Below are 25,000 nucleotides of genomic sequence, written 5' to 3'. Positions count from 1 at the left end.
AGATAACCCTCGATTGGTGGACTGTACCTAGGCCTACATCAACTGTGCAAAGTGCCCATGTACAGACATAGCTGCATAATGTGTTATGCAATGCAATAATACCACTGTTTGTAACCAGCTCAGTTGTACACATACCAGGGTCCCTCGGATGTTGTCAGCATTAACACGGTCGACTGTTGCTGTGTACCAATAAACAACACTCTCATGGTTGGATATGACCTAACAGTACCTGCCCTGGATATGTACATCCCACACTCATACAACATAAATTACATTACCACAGCTTTTGTTTACCTTTCTACATACAGGTGGCTTCAGTCATTACACACATGCACATGGCAGATATCATGCTAACAGTATATAAGGTTCGATATCTATGTTGACAGAGGTAATATCCCCTCTCTACTGGTCACCCATGACACCTATGATATCATACAACACCCCATGTGGCGTGTATGTCTTTAGACATGTCCACCTAATGCAATGCCTACAAACATACCCAAATAACAGGACCATAGGACCTACACAAGGCCTGTATTGACAGACTCAGGGAAATCCAGCTCTGCTCTGTATGTTCCTGAGTAGTCACAGGTGATATGTTCATGACATACAGCCATGTGTGGCCACAGTTCCTACATATACCCCATGTCAACAATTGCAAGCCATGCATGCTGTGTGCTGTCTGGATATTAGCCTTAGTACCACAATAGCCAGTACATGCTGGGGTGAGATGTTTACAAACCACAGACCTCGCACATGCTTGAATGAGTGTACTGCCTAGCTCTAACAGAGCACATTGCTGGCACTCTTCCAGTACACATGAGGTGTGTGTGGCAAATATGATGTGCTCACTGTTGACCATTACAGTGCCCTGGCTTCATCATGGCAGCACAGCGTGGAATCCACAAAAATATATTTATTTAAAAATCAATGATAGAAGGAAAAATCCCCACTATCAAAAAATCCAAACCAGTTTCAGCTAAACACAGCCTTCTTCAGTGGATCAAGCAATTATAAATTACAACCAAACAATTCAGTATAAATAGTATAATTTAAATAAGGCGTGCAACAATCATTGGTCCTTCAAAATTGGTCATTAAGACCAGGTGGAAATAAAGCTCCAAGTTTGATCATCCATTTTCTTTCTTTGACATTTAGCAATTCATGCCATCCTACCTTATCCCTACATCAACCCTTAATACAATCAATAACAATAAATGAAAATGAAGCTGTATGATGTTTAAGAACATGTCTGTAAAGAGCATTGTTTTGACATTTATTTTTTATATCACTAAGATGTTCCCCAATTCTCAGACGTAATGTCCTAGAGGTTTGTCCAACATAGAATGAATAACAAGTACATATGGCAAGATAGATAACCCACTCTCTGCTACAATTGGCCCAAAAATTAATATCAAAAATCTCAGGGGTGTTTCGGCTGGTGAATTCACTAGTCTTTGGCACCCTAATACAATATGAACAATGACCACATGGCATAGAACCAATGATTGGTCCACCAGTTAGAGAAAATTGAGTAGGGTTCTTAACATCCGAATCCACCCTTTTATAGTGACTAAACATTGAACCTAATGTTTGTCCTCTTTTATAAGAGAACAAACATTTGTCTCTCAAGAAAGGATGTAATCTATCCTCTGCCATCAAAACATTCCAATGTCTATTAATTATATTCATAAAACCCCTGGTATTACGTCCATAAGTTGTTACAAAACGTAATGGTTCAGAAGAATGATCATGACTTTTAACTTTGTAACTTAGTAAATCCAATCTATTTTGTGTAGTGGCCCAGTTTTTGGCAAAACTAATAGTACCTGGACGATAACCTCTATCTTTAAATCTACGAACCAGATCTTCTTTAATGATATTGAAAGTTGAATCATTAGAACAAATCCTCCTAGCCCTGAGAAATTGGGATTTGGGGATATTCTGTATGATATGCTGTGGGTGGAAGCTGGAAGCATGTAAAAGGGAGTTGAACCCAGGAAATTTCATATATAAAACTGTGGATAAAGTATCATCATGATTCCTGATAACCTCCACATCAAGGAAAATCATCCTAGAAATATGATAATTTACCTTGAATTCAATTCCCCAAATATTATCATTAAAATAATCAATAAACTCTAAAAGATAAACCTCATCAGCCTTCCACACCAACCAACAATCATCCAGATATCGGCGCCAAATGTCCATCTCACACATATAGATGTTATGTTTATGATCATAAATAATAACCTCTTCGATGTAAACCATAAATAAGTCAGTGTAACTGGGTGCAAAAGACGCACCCATTGCTGTACCTTTAATCTGCAAAAAGCACTGTTTCTGAAAATAAAAAACATTACTAATCAGTACATATTCGTCTAAACAAACCAAAAAGGTATTGAATCCGGGTGAATAAAGACCGGATCGAGACAACCAATATTCCAAGGCCTGCAAACCAGCCCAATGTGGAATATTGGTATAGAGAGAAGTCACGTCCAGAGTACATAATAACCAATGTGACTCAAGTTGTGTATCATTAATAATGTCCAAAAACTGGGTAGTGTCTTGAATCCTAGACCTAATAAACGGCAAAAGGGGTTTCAAAAAATGTGTCAGATATTCAGATAAGGGTTCAGTCAGGGACCCACGTCCCGAGAAGATAGATCTTCCAGGCGGATTTAGGGCATCTTTATGTATTTTTGGCAGTAGATAAAAATACTGTTGTTTTCGTGAAGAAACAATCAATTGTTGCCTCACAGACTCAGTAATAATACCCTCCTCTACTGCCTTAGACAAAAAAGACTCAATATCATGTTGGAAACAATGGGTAGGGTCCAAGGGCATGGCACTATAATAAGTTTTATCCATTAATTGCCTCATAGCCTCATTATCATATTTGGCCTTATCCTGGACTACTACCGCACCACCCTTGTCCGCCTGGGTGATAACCAAATTCTTATTATTCTTGAGTTCTTCCACACACCTCACTTCCTCTTTAGATAAATTGTTATATGATACAGAATAATCTTTCAAATAACAATGTAAATCCTTCAAAACATTCATTTGAAACACCCCCACCAAATGTGTCATAGGTGGGACAAAAGATGACTTTTTAAATTTAAACCCATCTGTAGAAATGGATTCCTTGTCGGCATAAAACAATTTTAAATTTAACAAATGACAGAAATCCACCACATCTTTCGCCATAGAATGTTCTGAGACAAAAAAAGGAAATGGATGATCAAACTTGGAGCTTTATTTCCACCTGGTCTTAATGACCAATTTTGAAGGACCAATGATTGTTGCACGCCTTATTTAAATTATACTATTTATACTGAATTGTTTGGTTGTAATTTATAATTGCTTGATCCACTGAAGAAGGCTGTGTTTTGATAGTGGGGATTTTTCCTCCTATCATTGATTTTTAAATAAATATTTTTTTTGTGGATTCCACGCTGTGCTGGCTTTTTTTATCATTGGTTGCTGTTTCTTAGCCGAGCACTAGCCTTGCGTGCACCTTTTTGTGTTTCCTGTTCGGCTGAGGTGCTGATGGCGGACGGTGGTTTCCTTCCCCTTGTGGGGATTTTCTTCTCTGCTGTGAGAATTATGGCATGTATGGTCCTTTTTGTTTGCTGACAATTTTATTCCATCACTGGGATATTTGCTCCAGATCATCGGCGACCCATCCTTGGTGAAGTTCCACGTTACACGAGTGAGTTCCACGGGCATGACGGATTCGTTTTTTCTCTTGGTTACTGTGGGATTTTCATTTTTTATGGAGGTTGTTGTTCAACCTTTTGGATTATCTTTGGACATATTTGGTTCTTTTGGGCTTTTCATTATTTGATTTGGCGTTTTCTGACTTTATGGACTAATTTACGCTTAATGCGTATGATGTTACATTTTTGTGGTTCGGGACAGATGATTATTTTTTGTGCTTCATACACTCATTTCGTTTGAGTCGTACTACAACAGTGGTGGATTGGTTCTGCATTTTATGTGTTCGATGCCATAATTTTGTGGTTCAGGACAGATTATCATACTTTGTGTGTTATATATACATATCGTCAGAGCGGCATTATAACAATTGAGGATTCGCCTATTTAACATTACATCTTGGACTTTGGACATTATGTTATTCACTATTAACATTGACAGAATTGAGTCTTTATTTGTTATATGACTTAGTATTTTGATTTTAGAGTTTTTCCTATTTTGTTTGATAGTCTCATGAAGTTTTTGTCTGGGCCTACTCATATTTGTTACATTGTCAATTTGTAATAATACTATCTGGATCAAGGCTCGGATATCTGGGCCATTTATTACTTTTTTCACTTTTCTAAGTGGAATTATGCTGAATGATATATATATATTTTTTTATTTTGGTCAGCTTCCCTAGTTAAATTGAGGCCTTTTTTTGGGTTTACTATCAGAATTGCGAACGTCACTCGGTCGAACGTTGTATAGTCGAATGCATATGGTCGGAAACACAAATGTCGAAGACAGTATAATCAATCGGGAATGGTTTTACCATGGGTCGAGGTAGGTGTACAGTATAATACCCTACTACAAACATCCTCCCTACTTCGACCCATGGTAAAACCATTCCTCGATTGATTATAGTGCCTTCGACATTTGTGTTTCCGACCATATGCGTTCGACTATACAACGTTCGACCGAGTGACGTTCGCAATTCTGATAGTAAACCCTTTTTTTGGTGGGTTTCTCACTTCACTTTTTTGTTGGAATTTTCTCCTTTTGTTGTGCAGCTATGCCCTTTGTTGCTACAATTTTTTGGGGGGCTGTGTCATTATAGTGAAATACACTTCTAATTCACATTTATATATATAGAATTTTGATGTATATCTATGCACATTTGATACTTATGAGAGAGGGCTTGTTTTGGATTTTTTCGATAAGAGTATTGATATACTATTCAGGACTACTATATCTTGTGGATTTATTGGGCACATACGCAGTATAGTGGTTTCATTTCCACAATTACTGTTTATGGTATGGTTGCCTTGCCTGGTATTATTAACATCATCTTATTTTAAATTTTATTAATCTTTGCTACATATCTGTGGGAGTCCTCCTGTATTGGATTTTTTCGACAAGAGTATTGATATACTATTCAGGACTACTATATCTTGTGGATTTATTGGGCACATACGCAGTATAGTGGTTTCATTTCTACAATGACTGTTTATGGTATGGTTGCCTGGTATCATTAACATCAGCTTATTTTAAATTTATTAATCTTTGCTACATATCTGTGGGAACCCTCCTGTATTGTATATTTAGCAGTGTGATGTGATTTGGGATTCAAAATATATGATTTTTGGTCATTGTTTGTATGAGGCTTAGGCCAGGTTGAGTCCAGAAGTGCGAATTTGAATCACTGGGGACATACGCAGTATTGTGGGATATATCTTTTCTTCACAAGGACTGTATATTGTATGTTTGCCTGGAGCATTTTATATAGTGTCATATGTTTATATATATATTTATATTTTTTGTGTTTTCACTTTATGACACAGTCCTTCATTATATGTGTTATATATATTGCATATATCTATGTGTGTTATATGTATCATATATATTTACTTTTGGGGCTTTTTTGGTCACTAAATATTATTAGTACATTTGGTTAGCAATTTAGGGCATTTTAGCTGTTCATCTATTGGAGTTTTTTGTTTATTGTTTTTTGTTTGAAACTCAAAATGGCTCTTTCACCCCTTGTCAAGGGTTTGGCATCTGATAAAGATGACTTAACCATTTTTGGTTTAAATGTCTCGGGTAGGGATGATATGTCCAATGGGGTTGGCTTAGACTTAAATAATTCATGTGAGTCATTTTTCAATAGGATAGGCAAAAGCATGAGGTCCCTTCATACTAATGTTTGGCATCTACGCCTTTTTAAGGCTTATCACTGTAAGCATATTACTCCTCGTGGTTTGAGGGTTAAGATACAACCACTGGTATTCAATATTGATGAACAACTTATGCTGGAATGGACAGAGATCCAACATTTAGCATCTTCTAAGTTTGTGGATGCGTTGGCGAATTATTATGAAAGTATTGTTCAAGTAGGGAGCCAAGAACTTGAGAATTTGTGTTCTGAAGCTAGCAAATATGAAACCTGTAGTTCTTTTTCTTCTTGTGTTAAACAACTTACCACTGATCTTTATAAATTAGAACAAATTTTGAAAGAAAAAAGCTTAAAAAATATCACAGGGACTTAGGTGATTATGAGAGAGGGAAGCCCTTCGAAACTACAAAAAGTGTGAACTTTAAATTACCTAATAAGGGGGTCTCAACCCCTAAGAGAAAGAGACCAAAATCTATATTGAAAAAGAGTTTTGAATCCTCTAGTGGTACATCAGGGGAGGATACTTCCTCTCATATAGAAGGCGAGGGAAACCACTCGGATATTTCACCTTTGCCCAAAAAGAAAAATTTGTCTCACCCTTTGGGTCTAGAACCAGACAAGGGGGGAGGAAACACAGAAAGGGAGATAGCCAAGGATGGCTTAGAGACCCTTCTCAAACTTATGACAAACTGTTAACTGGTACTTCTAATGTTCACAATATTTCTACTGTGATTTTAAATAACCAACAAATTAAAGTACTTAATAAAGGAACAAATTTTGTCCCTGTTTTTTTTTTTGTCTCAGAACATTCTATGGCGAAAGATGTGGTGGATTTTTGTCATTTGTTAAATTTAAAATTGTTTTATGCCGACAAGGAATCCATTTCTACAAATGGGTTTAAATTTAAAAAGTCATCTTTTGTCCCACCTATGACACATTTGGTGGGGGTGTTTCAAATGAATGTGTTGAAGGATTTACATTGCTATTTGAAAGATTATTCTGTATCATATAACAATTTATCTAAAGAGGAAGTGAGGTGTGTGGAAGAACTCAAGAATAATAAGAATTTGGTTATCACCCAGGCGGACAAAGGTGGTGCGGTAGTAGTCCAGGATAAGGCCAAATATGATAATGAGGCTATGAGGCAATTAATGGATAAAACTTATTATAGTACCATGCCCTTGGACCCTACCCATCGTTTCCAACATGATATTGAGTCTTTTTTGTCTAAGGCAGTAGAGGAGGGTATTATTACCGAGTCTGTGAGGCAACAATTGATTGTTTCTTCACCAAAACAACAGTATTTTTATCTACTGCCAAAAATACATAAAGATGCCCTAAATCCACCTGGAAGACCTATCATCTCGGGACGTGGGTCCCTGACTGAACCCTTATCTGAATATCTGACACATTTTTTGAAACCCCTTTTGCCGTTTATTAGGTTTAGGATTCAAGACACTACCCAGTTTTTGGACATTATTAATGATACACAACTTGAGTCACATTGGTTATTATGTGCTCTGGACGTGACCTCTCTCTATACCAATATTCCACATTGGGCTGGTTTGCAGGCCTTGGATTATTGGTTGTCTCGATCCGGTCTTTATTCACCCGGATTCAATACCTTTTTGCTTTGTTTAGACGAATATGTACTGATTAGTAATGTTTTTTATTTTCAGAAACAGTGCTTTTTGCAGATTAAAGGTACAGCGATGGGTGCGTCTTTCGCACCCATTTACACTGACTTATTTATGGCTTACATCGAAGAGGTTATGATTTATGATCATAAACATAACATCTATATGTGTGAGATGGACATTTGGCGCCAATATCTGGATGATTGTTGGTTGGTGTGGAAGGCTGATGAGGTTTATCTTTTAGAGTTTATTGATTATCTTAATGATAATATTTGGGGAATTGAATTCAAGGTAAATTATCATATTTCTAGGATGATTTTCCTTGATGTGGAGGTTATCAGGGATCATGATGATACTTTATCCACAGTTTTATATAGGAAATTTCCTGGGTTCAACTCCCTTTTACATGCTTTCAGCTTCCACCCACAAGATATCATCCAGAATATCCCCAAATCCCAATTTCTCAGGGCTAGGAGGATTTGTTCTAATGATTCAACTTTCAATATCATTAAAGAAGATCTGGTTCATAGATTTAAAGAGAGGGGTTATCGTCCAGGTACTATTAGTTTTGCCAAAAACAGGGCCACTACACAAAATAGATTGGATTTACTAAGTTACAAAGTTAAAAGTCATGATCATTCTTCTGAACCATTACATTTTATAACAACTTATGGACGTAATACCAGGGTTTTTATGAATATAATTAATAGACATTGGAATGTTTTGATGGCAGAGGATAGATTACATCCTTTCTTGAGAGACAAATGTTTGTTCTCTTATAAAAGAGGACAAACATTAGGTTCAATGTTTAGTCACTATAAAAGGGTGGTTTCGGATGTTAAGGACCCTACTCAATTTTCTCTAACTGGTGGACCAATCATTGGTTCTATGCCATGTGGTCATTGTTCATATTGTATTAGGGTGCCAAAGACTAGTGAATTCACCAGCTGAAACACCCCTGAGATTTTTTATATTAATTTTTGGGCCAATTGTAGCAGTGAGTGGGTTATCTATCTTGCCATATGTACTTGTTATTCATTCTGTGTTGGACAAACCTCTAGGACATTGCGTCTGAGAATTGGGGAACATCTTAGTGATATAAAAAATAAACGTCAAAACAATGCTCTTTACAGACATGTTCTTAAACATCATACAGCTTCATTTTCATTTATTGTTATTGATTGTATTAAGGGTCGATGTAGGGATAAGGTAGGATGGCATGAATTGCTAAATGTCAAAGAAAGAAAATGGATGATCAAACTTGGAGCTTTATTTCCACCTGGTCTTAATGATTAATTTTGAAGGACTAATGATTGTTGCACGCCTTATTTAAATTATACTATTTATACTGAATTGTTTGGTTGTAATTTATAATTGCTTGATCCATTGAAGAAGGCTGTGTTTAGCCGAAACCGGTTTGGATTTTTTGATAGTGGGGATTTTTCCTCCTATCATTGATTTTTAAATAAATATATTTTTTGTGGATTCCACGCTGTGCTGGCTTTTTCTGTCATTGGTTGCTGTTTCTTAGCCGAGCACTAGCCTTGCATGCACCTTTTTGTGTTTCCTGTTCATCATGACACTGTCAGGTAACAGTTTGTAGGAGCATGACATGGAATAATGCTGTATGTGTCATGCTGATATGTGCTGTTGTAATATATGTACACTTGGCTACTCTGTGAAAGGGGTGGTGTCCTACCAGTACATGAATACAACATCCATTATGGTGTAATGCTCTGTTATGTTTCACACATGGTGTGGGGAAGGTGTGGAATGTATCCTCTTGACCTGCTAGTGCACATACTGATGTAGACCGCATATGTGTACATGTATTGCTGTTTGTGTAAATTCCATGTGTGTGCAGTGTCTGATGTCTGAAGGTGACTGTTGTCTTAGGACATCATGCTGTTGCAATACAGCCTCAACATTGTCAACTGTATATGGTGATATGCTCTAAGTACAGTAAGGCATACATGAGGTATGGACAGATGTTTTAGACATGACTACTAAGTGGTGGGGCTTCTTTGCAGATGAATGATTACTGAGAACAGCTCACTGGTGTGTTACAACAAGTCCTACAATAACCTGTGTGCCTGATAAGGTCAGGTTTTGTTAATTGAAGTGGAAGACAGACAATGTAGAATGTTGTAAGGGTAACACTGAAGGCAGACCTCATGACACCTGTAACAGTAATACCTCCCCTGTGCATATATTGTGCATATATCAGCACAGTTGTCAAAGGAAAGAGTCAGTAAGCATTGTACCAGATGCGATAGTGCTGTACTTCTGTAGTACCTATCATGAGATAGGCAGGTGTTTGATTCACAGTACTGGCACGTGTGGGTGTGTTTCCATATATGTCAGGTATGGTTGGCAATACATCCCACATGTTATTACTCTCCTGAACACTGTTGTTGACACCAGTACAGAGTTAAGTGTAGAAAGAAAGGCATAGGCAGGTGGGTAAACCTCACACATGTACATGTATAGGCTTATAGTGCATGCATATCTGAACTGTTTCTTACTGAAGTTGGTGCGCCTTGTTTGCTGTGGCATAGACTGGATTCGGGCCTGCTGGATCTAGCTTTGTTTGTGTAACTTGAGCACTAATCCAGACATTCTCTAAAGTATTCAATGGTATTTATTACTGCTTGGTTGTAACTTGATTAAATTATAGCTATCATTCAAGTCTTTTGGATTAAGCACTTGGGCTTCAGACCAGTTGTTTTACATTAGGAAGGTTTGTGGCAAGCACTGTGGTGGCAGGACAGGTAGCTTTCATCCTTCTAAGTTGGGAACTGCTGATTGAGAGCCCAGTGTCCAAGTGTATTAGTTCTGGTTTAGGCACTTGGGCTTCAGGCCAGTTATTTTACATTAAGAAGGTTCGTGGTCTGCACTCTTGTGGGAGAAGAGGCTGGACTCTGCCCTTCTGAGCTGGGAATTTCTGGTTAAAGGTTTATAGTGCCTGAATATTTGAACTGTATCTTACTGAAATTGGTTCACCTTGTTTGCTCTAGCATAGACTAGATCCAGGCCTGCTGAATCTAGCTTTGTTTATATGCTTGTTGTTTGTTTGCTTGTTATTTCCCTGGAAGCTAATTCCACCTAATACGCAACTTCTCAGCTTCTGTGGATCACTAGTGATATCTGCATTGCTTACTGTACTTATTTCCTTGTTTCACTTGAAAGAAAGTTACTGTTTGTCATTTTGCATTTAGTTACTTGTAACACATTGCACTCAAGTTACCTGGCACTTGCTCACTAAAGCAATTATATGTCAGCACTAAAAATTAAAAGCACTACACCCTCACTCCCCACTGGCCCTTGTTTTAATTAAGGAATTCCCAATATTATTCTAGCATGTCCAAAGGTCAGTTGTCAATCTTCTCTCCGGTCCAGCTGGTGAATCTGGGAATCTTGAGGCAATGTTATAACTGCCTCATGTACACAGACAACCCTCTCCTCCTCCCACATAACACAAATACTTGCGAGAGATGCAGCTATTTAGCCAAACTGGAGGCTGAGCTCTCTCAACTCAGGACTGGCAAGACCAGACAGGAGGAGAAGGCAACTACACACACCACAAAACCAGCCTCACATAATGCTACCACTCCACTGAATCAAACACATAAACACACAAAGACATACTCGAGGCTCTGAGTAAAAATTTACCTAAACAGCAGAGGCCTCCAAAGCAGACACCCAAACAACTGCTACCTCAAGACACCCCACAAGCAACACATAAACCACAAAAGCAGTGTGCAAAGCAGTCACAGCCCTTAAGGCCAAATACAACACCAAACATACTTGTCATAGGTGACTCCATAGTCAGACACACTGACGTCCCACTCACCAGGCTGAACAAGGAGAGGGTCACAGTAAGCTGCCTATCGGCTAAAATCCGCCACATAACACAAGCACTTTCGGGTCACTCCACGGCAAGTACAAATATGACACAGTCATTGTCCATGCTGGTGTGAACGACCTGAGACGCACCTCCCTGGACTACATGAAAAGAGACATAGAGGAGCTCTCTGATTATGTAGCCCAGGCAGGTATGACCCTAACCCTGAGCAGTATCCTTCCTTCACCAAGAATGATGCCACAATATAGAGACAAGATGATCAGCTTTAACAATTGGCTTAATGTCTGGTGTCATTCAAAGGGGATCCAGTGTCTGTCTGCCTGGGATGACATGCTTGACAAGCCACGCTGCTTCAAGGGCGGCTTGCACCTGTCACCCTGGGATTCCGGATATTGGCTAAGGCTCTTGCCACCCCATAGTGCCTTTTTAGGCAAGGCTCAAATTCTAAACCTACCACCCTAGAAAACAAAAATGGGAAGAAACTGAGGGTAATGCTGCTCAATGCCAGAAGTCTAAATCTCAAAATGCACGCACTCGAGGCCCTTCTCAGTATGGAAAACATCGATGTCTGTGCTGTAACTGAAACCTGGTTCAAGGCTCCTGAGAGCACCCGGCACTATTAGGTTTTACCTCATATCATGCCCGCCCCAAAACCCGGACCACACCACAAAAGGAGGGGTGTATCCATATTCATAAAGGATACCCACACCTCCAGGTAGGTGGCAACGCACAAGCTTCGGAAACCATCCAGGTGCAACTAACCATAGGCAAAACTGCTCTACAAATTGTAGCATGCTACAGGCCACCCTCTCAAACTCAGGAACCCCACACAGCCTTCCTGAAGACACTGGAGGGTATAAATGTATCTCCAAACACCATCATATTGGGTGACTTCAACTACCCGAATATAGACTGGGAACATTACTCAATCCCTAACTTTCTAGCCCAACGGTTCCTGGAGTTCATAAATTCAAATGCCATGGAACAGCTAGTCACTGTTCCCACGAGAGGAGAAAATATACTAGATCTCATTGTCACAAACATGGGGACAAAATGCTCCACACGAAGTATATCCCTCATTGGTGAGATCTGATCATAAACTAATTTCACTGGAAATCCACATCCCCCCACCCCAAACAAAAGACCATAGTGAAGAACTTCTCTAAAGCAAACTTCACACTACTCAAGACTGGTGTGGTATCCTTCAAGGCCCCTGAGCCAGTGGAAACCACAACCCAAACTGCGGAAGCCCTTACAAATGCCTTCTATGAACACCTCCAGGACTGCATGGATCAGGCAATCCCAAATAAAACCAAGACTCTTTCCACAAAGGGCAAACGTCCAGTCTGGTGGACCCCAGCCATTAACAAACTTTACAATAAGAGGAGAAAGCTATTACATGATAGAACAAAATCCATAAAAGGGAAGTCACCCCTGATCATTATTAGTAAAAAAATATGAGCACTCATAAAATCAACTAAGTCCAATTTTGAGAGAAAAATTGCCATGGATTCAAAGGACAATCATAAGGCCTTTTTCAGCTATGTTAGGAACCTGGGTGGAAACTCCCAGATATGCTCAGAATTAGTCCAAAATGATACAAAAATCACTGAACCCACAGACATTGCCAACATACTGGCAGACAGGTTCAGTGCAAAAGGAGAGATAACTATCCCAGCCAAGTGTAGCCTCCCGGACATCTCAAATGTGCAGGTGAAAGCTGCTCTCTCTAAAGCTAAAAACACAGCATCAATGGGACCGGATGGTGTCCCCGGCTGTGTGCTACACGAGCTAAATGAGGAATTAAACCCGCACATAAGGCAGCTGTTTAATCTCAGCCTTACCACAGGATACGTGCCCAAGGAGTGGCGTACGGCAACTGTTGTCCCACTCCACAAAGGCGGCGCCTCTACGGACCCTGGTAATTACCGCCCCATAAGCTTAACAAGTCTAGTCTTCAAAGCTATGGAGAGGATCATAATGGAGCTCATAAACAAAGATATAGGGGACTTGCAGACATTGGACCCGACCCAGTTTGGCTTTGTCAAGGGAAGATCATGCCTTTTGAACTTGGTCAACTTCTTCGAAACAGTCACCAAGGCCATTGATGAGGGAAAGGCAGTCCATACAGCCTACTTTGACCTTGCAAAGGCTTTCGACACCACTCGGGTATTGTAGAAAAACTTACCAGCTTAAATGTAAACCCATATGTCACAAGATGGGTTGCAAACTGGCTTAAGGACAGAACCCACAGGGTTAGAGTTGCTGGCGCTGTGTCAGACTCCAAGCCGGTCACAAGTGGTGTCCCACAGGGCTCGGTCCTTGGCCCCCTATTGTTTGGCATCTACTTCTCAGAAGTACAGGCCAACATAGGAGGACTTTGGCTGACAAAGTTTGCAGACGACTGCAAACTGGGCGCCATAGTGGAAAGTGCATCAGACACGGATATCCTTCAGAAGGGACTCACGGAAACAGATAGCTGGTGCCAGAGCCATGGCCTGAAGTTAAACGCCAAAAATGTATAGTCATACCCTTGGGAAAAACAAGGTAACCCCAAGATACCATATAGGTGGCAATCCACTAAGCACAGAAGAGGTTATCAGGGACCTGGGGACCCAGGTTGACAGTGGCCTTTCTTTTGACACTCACATTGCTAAAGTGGTTAGAAAGACCTTCTACATTGCCCACCTGATCATGAAGGGATTCACATCCAGATCTAGTGAGGTTATTGTTCCCTGTACTCTTCACTTATCAGACCAATGATCGAGTACAATGCCCCATTAGGGATGTATCTCACCCGACATCTGCAGCAATTGGAGACCCCAAAAGTTCCTCACCAAAAGGATAAAGGGACTCCAAAATCTGTCATATGCTGCCAGATTGAAGAAACTCCAGCTCTATTCAGTCGCATACCGTCTACTCAGAGGTGACATGTGCCTGACATACAAGGCCATGTCCAACCCGGAATTGATGGACATGCTCCACCTCAAAAAATCCAAATCCACCAAAACCACTAGAGCAAGCGACTTAAACCTTAGCACGGATATAAATAGGACGTGCTGGAGGGATAGATGTATCACTCAGAGACTCCCTATGCTGTGGAATAAAATCCCGGTCCATGTGAGGCAGAGCACCTCGTTGACTCTGTTCAAGAGAAATCTAGACCTGTGGATGGGAGATCGTAGGTTTACCCCGGGAATCATCTCTGTGTCACTGCTGGACAGAGGCACAACAAACTAATGGGCACAGTATTTTTTCATATAAGGGGTGGCGTAAGCCACAAAAATTTGGGCTAGGCTTATAAATGCCTTAGGGCAGATAGCCTAGTATAAACCTATGAACCTATGAACCTATGAACCTATAAAGTGTCTGTATGTATGCGACATAGGTGTATATCTCTGTGAATGCCTGTGTGTGTGTGTGTGTGTGTGTGTGTGTGTGTGTGTGTGTGTGTGTGTGTGTGTGTGTGTGTGTGTGTGTGTGTGTATGGATGCCCCTGTGTATGGCTGTCCAGTTCCTGGAGTGAGGCTGTATTTTACCATACTGAAATGTTAATGCCCCCTCCCCCCATCCACTCAAAGCAATCTAGCATCCCTGTTGATATCATCAATCAAAGACGGGCATACTAAGTGCCTGTTAACATGTACACCCTGGGGTCTGACCTGTTGTTACATAGCCTACTGATGGACCCCCCTCCCCACATACACTCACTGCACTGTAGTATCCCTGTCAATGTCCTCGATCTTAGGCCACTCCAACTACCTGTACATGTGTAATCTCTGTGCAGATTCTTGTAATTCCGTAGTACTAGAATAATGATATGCACATAGGCAGGGGTTCTCATCTGAACACTGGCAACTGTGTGTGTGTGTGTGTGTGTGTGTGTGTGTGTGTGTGTGTGTGTGTGTGTGTGTGTGCGTGCGTGTGTGTGTGTGTGTGTGTGTGTGTGTGTGTGTGTGTGCGTGTGTGTGTGTCAGAGTGTGTGTTACTGTGTCAGTGAATCCTTGAGTGTGTGTGTGTGTCTGTGTTTGCATGCTGACATGGCAGTGGGTATTACTGCTTCTCAATGAGAAGCCATTATTTCCACTGGCCTTTACCCTTGTCATCCAGCATACCACTCTTTTACCCACTCTGCACTCCAGGTAACTATACCTGTGATGTCACCCACTATGCATGTGACGGCTCTGAACACAGTAGCTTACTACACAGCTATCATGCTCTTGGATCATTAGAACAGTAAACATAATTGAAACATGGGAGAATATAACTGTGATGTGGAAGCTACAAAGTGCATGCAGGTATTGTCATACTGACCTGTGTGTAGTCAACATGTGCATATGGGACTCCCACAAATACCAACATCCCCCGGCACATGCAACTACACCTGAAAGAGGAAGGCAGAACATCAAGATCAACATGCTGTTAGTGTTGTTACACATGATACATACTGTCAAATGTACAAAATGCATTCTAAAATTGCAATACATGGTATGTTTTCTGCCTGTCAACACTACTCAACAATATTAATCTACAATTGTCTACCTAGTATGTTCACTCTGTGCATCAGACCATATGAACATGTCCTTACACCGATGTTGTGGATGACAGGGATGCGGCACAGGCATCATCATATGCACAGGGTGATAATGTTTGCCAGAGGCCTAGGATGTGCCATTGGATGGCACCATGTGTGTGTGTTAGGGCCTGTGATATCATTGGTTGTGTGTGGATGTTATGCGTGTGTGTGTTGAGGTGCCCTACATTTGTTTCCAGTGTGTGTGTATGCATGCACAAAGGTCTGGCATTTGGCTAGCCTACAGAGGGGTAATATTGACAGCTGCAGACTGTACAAGGCAGGTTTTACAGTTCATGGTGTCCGGCCATGGCCATGTGACTTGCGCCTGCCAGGGGTTGCATGGGCACTACCAGGCAGAGTTCCAGATTGGGTACCGTCTGATGACACATGTCCACTGGAATTGTGCATGTGGCCTGCTGTGTCCTGGTGTGGACTGCACAGCAGCAGCTGCACTTCTGCTGCTACCGCCACTATGGGAGCGGGCATATGCAGTATTATGTTCATGTAGACCTTCAACAGGTGATGTAGCTGACCTACGTCCACGTGCCTGATGCCTCACTCCCACCAGATGTTCCAGCACAGACATTCCATGCTCAAGGATTGACATGCCACAGTCAAGGACTCCCATCATGTCACCCAACTGTCTATCCAAAACATCTGCAAGATGATGGTGAGCATTTGCAAGTGCCTTGACAACATCCAGGCACTTGCAAGATGATGGTGAGCATTTGCAAGTGCCTGGATGTTGTCAGTTAATGAACAGACAGCAGCCCTCTGAAGCTTCAGACCTTCTCTGTTGTGCCATTCAGCACGTGCCTGTGCCTCCATTACAGCCTGAAACATGCGTCTGGTGTCTCCAGCTGATGTGCTTGGTCTCGCAGGGGCATGTTGGCCAGTGGTCCTCCTACGAGCAGCGCTGGGCACATTTCTGTGTGGGACATCACCAGTCTGTTGACTGGGATCATGGTGTGCAGGCACACCTTCCATAGTCACCACACTTCCCTGTTCCATGCTACCACCCGCCAACTGTCCTTCCTCTATAGCTGGTGGTGATGGGGTATGTGCAGGCAGGGGAACTGTGTGCAAGGATGAGGGGAAGACAGGGGCAAGCAATGGCACAGATTCAGCTCCTGACAACCCTGCCTGTGCCTCAATCATACTATCATCATCACTGCTAGAGTCTGTGGGGACACTAACATCAGGTGGACCGCAGGAGGGCAACACACCTACATCAACACCTGTGAGGGGAAGACAAGAACTGTATATTACAAGTTATACCAGACACACAGACAGACAGACAGACAGAGACACAGACAGACAGACAGACAGAGACACAGAAAGAGACATAGTCACACACAGACAGACAAACACACAGACACAGACACACACACAGAGACACAGTCACACACAGAGACATACACAGAGACACACAGAGACACACAGAGACACACAGCCAGAGACACACACAGACAGAGAGACAGACAGACAGACACAGACACACACACTGACAAACACACAATGGCACACATACTGACACACACACAGAATGACACACAGAATGACACACACACTGACACACACACAGACACACACTGACACATGCTGACACACACTGACACACACACAGACACACACTGACACACACAGACACAAACACACTCTACATGCAGGTGATATGGCAGATGGCATTCAGCTTAGACAATTATAGTTTCAGCTTAGGCAATTATAGTGGTAATTATCATACATCTCTGAGTTGCACACAACAGCATGCATGTGTTAGAGCAGACGACATTGACCTTACATAATTATAGTGGTGGTTAGCATACATACCTGTATTGCACCATCTGTGTTAGTAGCCTATGCCCCATACCTGCAACACAATGCATGCACTTTGTACCATTGCACTGCACTGCCATGGTGTGTGAAACATACACCACATGTTAACAGACCATTGCAGACCTTTATACATCTGCCACTAATGCTTTGTGTTGGCCATCATCCCTATGTGTGAGGACATGAGCAGTAGGCTATGTTGAGTGCATACTATGTTTGCCTGAGGCCTAACTTGCATATCTCCCCCAAAGCAGTGCATGTCTGTTTAACATTATTCCACCTCCCCCTGAGCTGAGTGTAGACATTGTGCATGTGGCTGTACACACATGTCTGACATGGCTGTCCCTACTTTGCAATGGTGCCACAGACCAGCACAGGTTTACAGTACACCGGCCTGCTGTGTGGCACATGACCTTGCCAATCACATGTATTATGACATATCGTCTGCTGACGTGTTGAATGACATGCATACATGTGTAACACAATGGTGCCCTTTCCAATCTACAGTATGGTAATGGTGCCCCACTGCAGGGACGTGTTATACTAACATGGGCCTTCAGCTGATGCAATGTTGTCTGTCCACCCTACAAATATGCAGGGACATACTGCACATTGAACTGATATGCATAGCCTTTGCAGGGCATCATGTGGCTTCACAATTGCTATACAGTGTGAGCTACTGACACAGTTCATAGCCATGACAATGTTCACATGCAATACATATCTAATGTGGAATGTGACCCACGTCACTGAGGTGTCTACACAATAAAACCTAATGTGGAATGTGTGACACAGGTCACAGAAGGGTATACGGATGACACCCCTGCACATCTGCAACCATATTACTGACATCTGGCAACTATGCCCACACATGGCTAAATTACAAGTACTGTATGTCCCACATGCCATCTGTGTACCTCACACACATGAGGAGCAGGCATGACAGTGATGTCTGACACCAGCAAGGTGAATGTACTGTATCTGTGGCTTGATGTGGATGTATGTGTATGTTGTGCAACACATGTATGTATTTGGATACTGTATCCATGTCATGACACAATCCAGATTTTCAAGACATGTTATGTGGTGGTTTCATGTTATGCCTACACAAGCTGTGCACAGGTCTGCATGATGTTTAGTGTTTCACATCTGCAATATCACCATTACAGAAAGGCCATAGTTGTATTGTGTCGAGCCAATGTACAACAGGGTGTACACACATGTACATCACTTCTATTATGTGTGTTGCTTCATGTCTCTGGCCATCCTCCAAGGCCATGTGTACACATGTTCAGTCCAATGGTTGTGATGGCCATCTTATTTCATACGTCAGTATTATCCCATATGACATTCACCCATAGATGTCATATGCTCCACTGAGGACAGGGTTATGCAGACAAAGGGTGACATGTATGGGATGTGAGACATGTTTTGCAGGATAGTTGAGCAGTGTTGCAGTCAGCCCACTACATGTCATGGACATGTCTGATAGCACATGACATTGTGTGACATTCATAGCAAGGGTATACTCCACAAGGGTGTATCCTGTGGGCCGGGCATACTCCAGCTCCAACACATTTAGTGTGTGTGCACACATATGCTCTCTGTGCAGTACTGTTCATTTCCCAACATGTGTAATGCTGATATGTAGTATCTGTCCCTACAGTGGAACACACCTCCACCATTGTATTCACTGTTGTCCACACATCTGGCAATGACAGTTTGGAAGGTTTAGTGTAGGTGTTTCATATAGTCTTCAATTGTTTCACATAGGTAAACAGTTTGATGCATTGCACGTCTGACCAATGTCCATTAACAGGACCACCATACATTATGTATACGTGTGTTATGGCAGATAGAATGCAATTAATATGTTCCGTGCATTATCAAGCCTGGTAAATAATAACAATCTCACCTGACACAGGCTGCTGTCGCTGCAAAATGCCAGAAGTACCTAAGCAGGAGTGTCAGAGCAGTAAGATCATTATCCGCACCTGTGTGATAGCTACAGGGTGCCATCTCTATGTTAGCAGATAAGCCAGTACAATACACTATACTATGGAGTATGCACATCTGTGCATACATAGAGTAGCAGGCTATAGTATGTGGCATGTGTGCATACATGCCTTGCATGTGATGTTACATTACATATTGTACAGTAACACATTTAACTATGTGAAATATAGTTGTGTTTTATGTGCAGTACTGACTTACCAGGCAACTCCAGGCTCGGTGGTTGAGAGACACACACCTTCACAATACCAGCTAAAGCTTATGGATGGAGGTCTGCAGGTGTCCCCAGGTTGGCCAGTAGCTCCTCGGTACATGTGAGTGGGGGCTGGGTGAGTGCCCCCCCCACCTGTTGCACCTTGTTCACTGGTGATTGCATTAGCACCCTGTTTCGCCCATCTTATCAGGTCAGTGCAGTGTCAGCGCACCTCCTGACAGGTGCGATTGTGACTGCCTACATCATTTACCCTCCTGCAGAGTTCCTCCCACAGGGCATCCCACTGCTGTGCATCCTGTGACACATGGCTGAAGAGCGTTGTGTAGTTGTCGAGGCGGTATGGGATGAGGACCTCATCCTCCAAGCAGCTGTATGGCAGCAGTCTGCTACGTGGCATACCTGGAAGACATAATGATGGAGACAGGTCACAGTAACTCACAGAGAAGTACAGCAGTACAACTGAACATGCATGTGTATCACATTTATTAAGATTTCAAAGACTACGATGGTGGTGCTGCTGTAGCATTGTCGCCTCACAGTATGACGTCCTGTTCGATTCTCAGCTAGAGCGTCTTCTGTGTGGAGACATGCGTGAATGGGCATACCTTCATTGAAGGTTGTGCATCAGAGCTGGCAACTCGGCACGTAAAAATCTACTGCCAATTATTAGTGGACCTGAGTTCCACTGTGGCGACCCCTAACTGGGAAAAGCTGAAAGACACAACAACAACAAATACGTCTTTGTAAATCTACATGACACTAACACCACTGACATGTATAAGTCATACACATTTGACACCTACTGGTGATGTGATGTTATCACCATATATGTGTGTTTCATGTGATGACATTGCTCATGCATCATGTGGATGTTGTCTTGATGTGGGCAAGTCTGTCTGCCTGTAGTAGTGTCTTTACCTATCAGCACATGCCTGGATGTGTTCACATTAATGCAATCGACCTTAATGCTGTGTATATGCCACATATATAGTCATACATAGCCATTAGGGACATGACCTGTGAGCCTGCAGACTTGCAAGCATGTATGCATTTTGCCATATACATCTACATGGCACTGTACAGCTGTGTAGCATCCTGCCATGTATTACCTGTGTTGCACATGTGTAACACATGGTACAATAGCTAGCCTGATGGTATTTGCAGGGTTGGATATCAACTATAGCATGTATGGTCATAGTGATCTAGTAGGCTATATGCCCTGGGCCATTTATGAGCCTAGGCAGACAGGTTACCTAGCTGTAGGCAACAGACAGGTAAGTTTCAGTGGCCAGTTTAATCAGTGCCACAGAACTAATACACATGGTTACTGATATATTTGGCATGCGGTCATCACACCATGTCACAGAGAGGGGCGATGTGCAGCTTCGCTGGACAGAGTTGCATAGTATGGCAAGAGTATGTTAAGTGTATGGGGCAGGGATCTGTCTGGCATGTTGTGATCCTTGTACTAGAAAGGTGGATGTCCATGATATATGTGTTTATTTGGGATCAGGATATGTTAAGTGCAGCATGTTCAACACCTCTGGGTTGGACATGGCTTTATTCAGGGTAGGCTGCATGCTACATAGTGCAGCTAGGGATTGTGAAGGGCAGTGTAGGCCATCTACACATGGGCAATAACCCTTAAATGAAATATGTGATCTATTATGGGTCACATGGGTGTGGCTGAGCAGTTATCTCTATATTCCTGGATTGCACCCTGTCATGATTAGGGGTGCCACATATGACTACCTGTCTTTTGTGGTGATGTAACTATCAAAGAGAAGTACTGTCCAGCTGCATCCCATACACACACAGTTGCCATTATGTTGACCGCTGACTAGGTGGTAGTTAATGGGTACAGGGTTTGTAACATAGGAGATGACAATGCAATACTTAGCTGTCAGATTGTGGCCATACATCACACACCACGCATCTGACACACTAAGGCCCTTCTGTATGTTGAACACAGCACACAATGAGTCAACTATTGCTCCTAGTTCATAGTCATTTGCAAACATCAATAGGATGATGCCTTCTGTGTTAGTCTATGTGGTATAGATAAATAAGAGGGGAAGTACCAGGAATGACCCCTGTATTACTGTGGCTGCACTGGTTTGATGTGCGTGTATTCATCAGACACCTTCTGTAGTGTGGGTTCTGTCAGTAGTCCAGTTGCCAACCACTCCTGTGACCTAGGAATATACGCCTAGTTTACTGAGTGTAGCTGGAACACAGTATGGGTGATGGTGTCCTACGACCTGGCAAGGTCATGATATGCAGTGTGAATCAACCCTACTGTCATCTACGTCTATACCGAGTACATCAGTTACATTGACCACGGTTCATGGCCATACAGACCAGACTCAGCAGGGTAATTGTGCACTATGTTCCATTATCAATGGAGTCTCCCCCTTTGCAAGGTGGGAAAACTGTTTCTGTGCACCGTTCGGTGTGTACACAGCCTGACATGGAGCTATGATTGAACATGATGTGTCTGTGGATAGCTGAATGTTCTTACATTTCTGTAGAATACACGCTGGAATGTTGACAGTTCCCATGGAAGCTGTATGTATGGCTTGTACCTGCATAGTCGTTAGTACAGGGGTCCTGTAGTGTACATGGATATATTACTAAGTGTAGCTGTTGGAGGTGGGGGGTGGGAGTGGGTTTAGATTCTCTGAGACCCTCTCTGGATGAACGGGTGCTATTTTTGTAGGTGCAGTGCATCCCATCCCATAGTGCTGTGCAGCACAGCAGGTCTTGTCATTGCCATTACGATTAATGACACAACTATAGAATGCTCTGTGCTTAGCTTCATAATATGCGGCTGATTAGTTTCACAGTAGCATTGCATGGTTTTATATGGTATATCTGCATCTTACTGAGGCTGACCAGGGATTACCTACACTCACGTGTGTTCACTCTTGCAACAGTTACTACCTTCTGTGGTACAGTTTAAAGCATGGTACCACCAGTTTGCCTACTTGTTTGTGTCGAGTTGACTCCTGGTTCTGTTTCAATGGCACAATCACTGCACATATGTGACTGCTTAAGGTTCATTTGTGTAGGATTCAGCATTTGCACATGCATTGTTCATCTGCATGGGTGCCATGACACTCACCACTCTGCTCTTAGGAAACATAACATTGGCATTGGAGACTAACTATTTGTAGCATACTGTTAGCCCTGTTTGTGTGACTACTGTAATCCAGGTCAGTGGGGTCGATGGAATCCAACATGCATTGACCGCAGGTGTTGGTACATGAGGAGTCTTCCCAGTTCATAATGGAATAGCTGAGAGTAGCCATTATTATGGTTCTGTCTCAGACATAATCTTCCCCATTACCGCACATTATGACAGTTGGGAAGTCTGCAGCCTGGTGGGTGATCTGTCTCAAGGTGCATTTTGAATTCCACTTTGGCACAAAGGTAGTTGCTCAGCATAATGCATCTGATGTTATGCAAGTGCAATTAGCGTGGGGGTGTACATATCCTTCAGGAATATGGACACACCTGCGGCCAGTGTGTTCCATTAAAGGATAATGGGCAAGAGGTGAGGTATGTGTTATAACATGGTCATGCAGGTGTGCTCTCCAGAGCATTGAAACATGTCTCAGCCACTGCATAGATATGTTCTCCATGTTAGGGATTGACATATGTGTGTCCGTATAGTGTTTCTGACATGTATCATTGTTTAGCGAGACCCGCAGTTTATTGCTTAGCTGTCCCTGTAACAGCAGTGGACCCTCACTTGAACCGTGCATGATGAAGGCACTATAGGGGAAGCATGAGCCCTAGGCAGTATCCAGATTCCCAGTGGTGACAGGTGCAGGCCCTGTCTGGCAAAGCATCATGGTCTGTCAACCATGTTATTCCAGGATGACAGATACTAGATACCCTGTGACATGCACCACTACACTAGACAATTGTGGAATACAATCCTTTTGTCCCTCTACTGCAGTATCATTCTGGCCAATGGCAGAATGCTGCCTAGGCCTTGGGACATACCTGCAAGGGCTACAAGACCTGACAGTTCCTACATGTGTTTCCATGCAGTCCAGGCTACTTTATCACAGGCCTGAACAACAACATGGAATATGCCAGATCCATGTGTATATTTCAAAAGGTGGTCGGAGTGTATGAGTATAGAGCTAATCATGGCAGACAGGTAGCTGACAGTACGTATGCCCTCATATAGGTCGGTGTGTAACATAGTGCTAGAGTTTGCATTCACAAATGAGTACTGTTGGGCATGTTTCCAGTCATGTGTTCAGAGGTGTGGCACAATTATGCAAACTATGTCATACAGTTTGTGTATTTCGGTGTCTGGCTCTTCCTGCTTGGGGGGTCACTTGTTTGGCCTGATACTTAGACGTGTCTGTGAATGTGTGTGATTTCCGGTAGTGTGTTTGGGTGTCCATACGGTGTTCTGGTAAGGGTATGAGTTGGTTGGGTTGATGAGCTGCATGTGTTAACCTACACCTCATGACTGTCCAGTCCAGTCATGGCTGTAGACTGGGCTGCCTTCCAGCTTACCCCTGTAGCTTCATCCCAAACAATGTGTGTGGCACGGTGTTAGGTTGGTCTGGCAGTGTACATGGCATAGAGATTACATTCCCCCAGGATGGCCACATACACAAAGCTGACATTAGGAAACACCAGTAGTTGACTAGTGGACATGCCTGTATGAGCAGTCAGTACTACAAGTACTGTATTTAGTTTACGTATTGCCTATGAAGATGTTTTACACAGTGATGCTCACATGTAAATATTTGTGTTATGGACATAACAACACAGGCTATTATGGAAACATTGTAGCTACCTTTAGCAGCAATCCTCCTCTGAGGAGCACATCACATCCTGTTAGTTTATTACAGATGATGCAAGTGTCTACGGGTCTGTTTCCTTCTCTGGGTATATACTCACATATCCACCAGGACCATGTGCTGTGTTGAGCACAGATACCCACTCTCCAAACAGAGTC

Source organism: Protopterus annectens, chromosome 7.part0 (assembly GCF_019279795.1).
Source record: "Protopterus annectens isolate FY-2018-M chromosome 7.part0, PAN1.0, whole genome shotgun sequence".
In the NCBI taxonomy this organism is placed as follows: Eukaryota; Metazoa; Chordata; order Ceratodontiformes; family Protopteridae; genus Protopterus; species Protopterus annectens.
Note: the sequence above shows the minus strand (reverse complement) of the source record.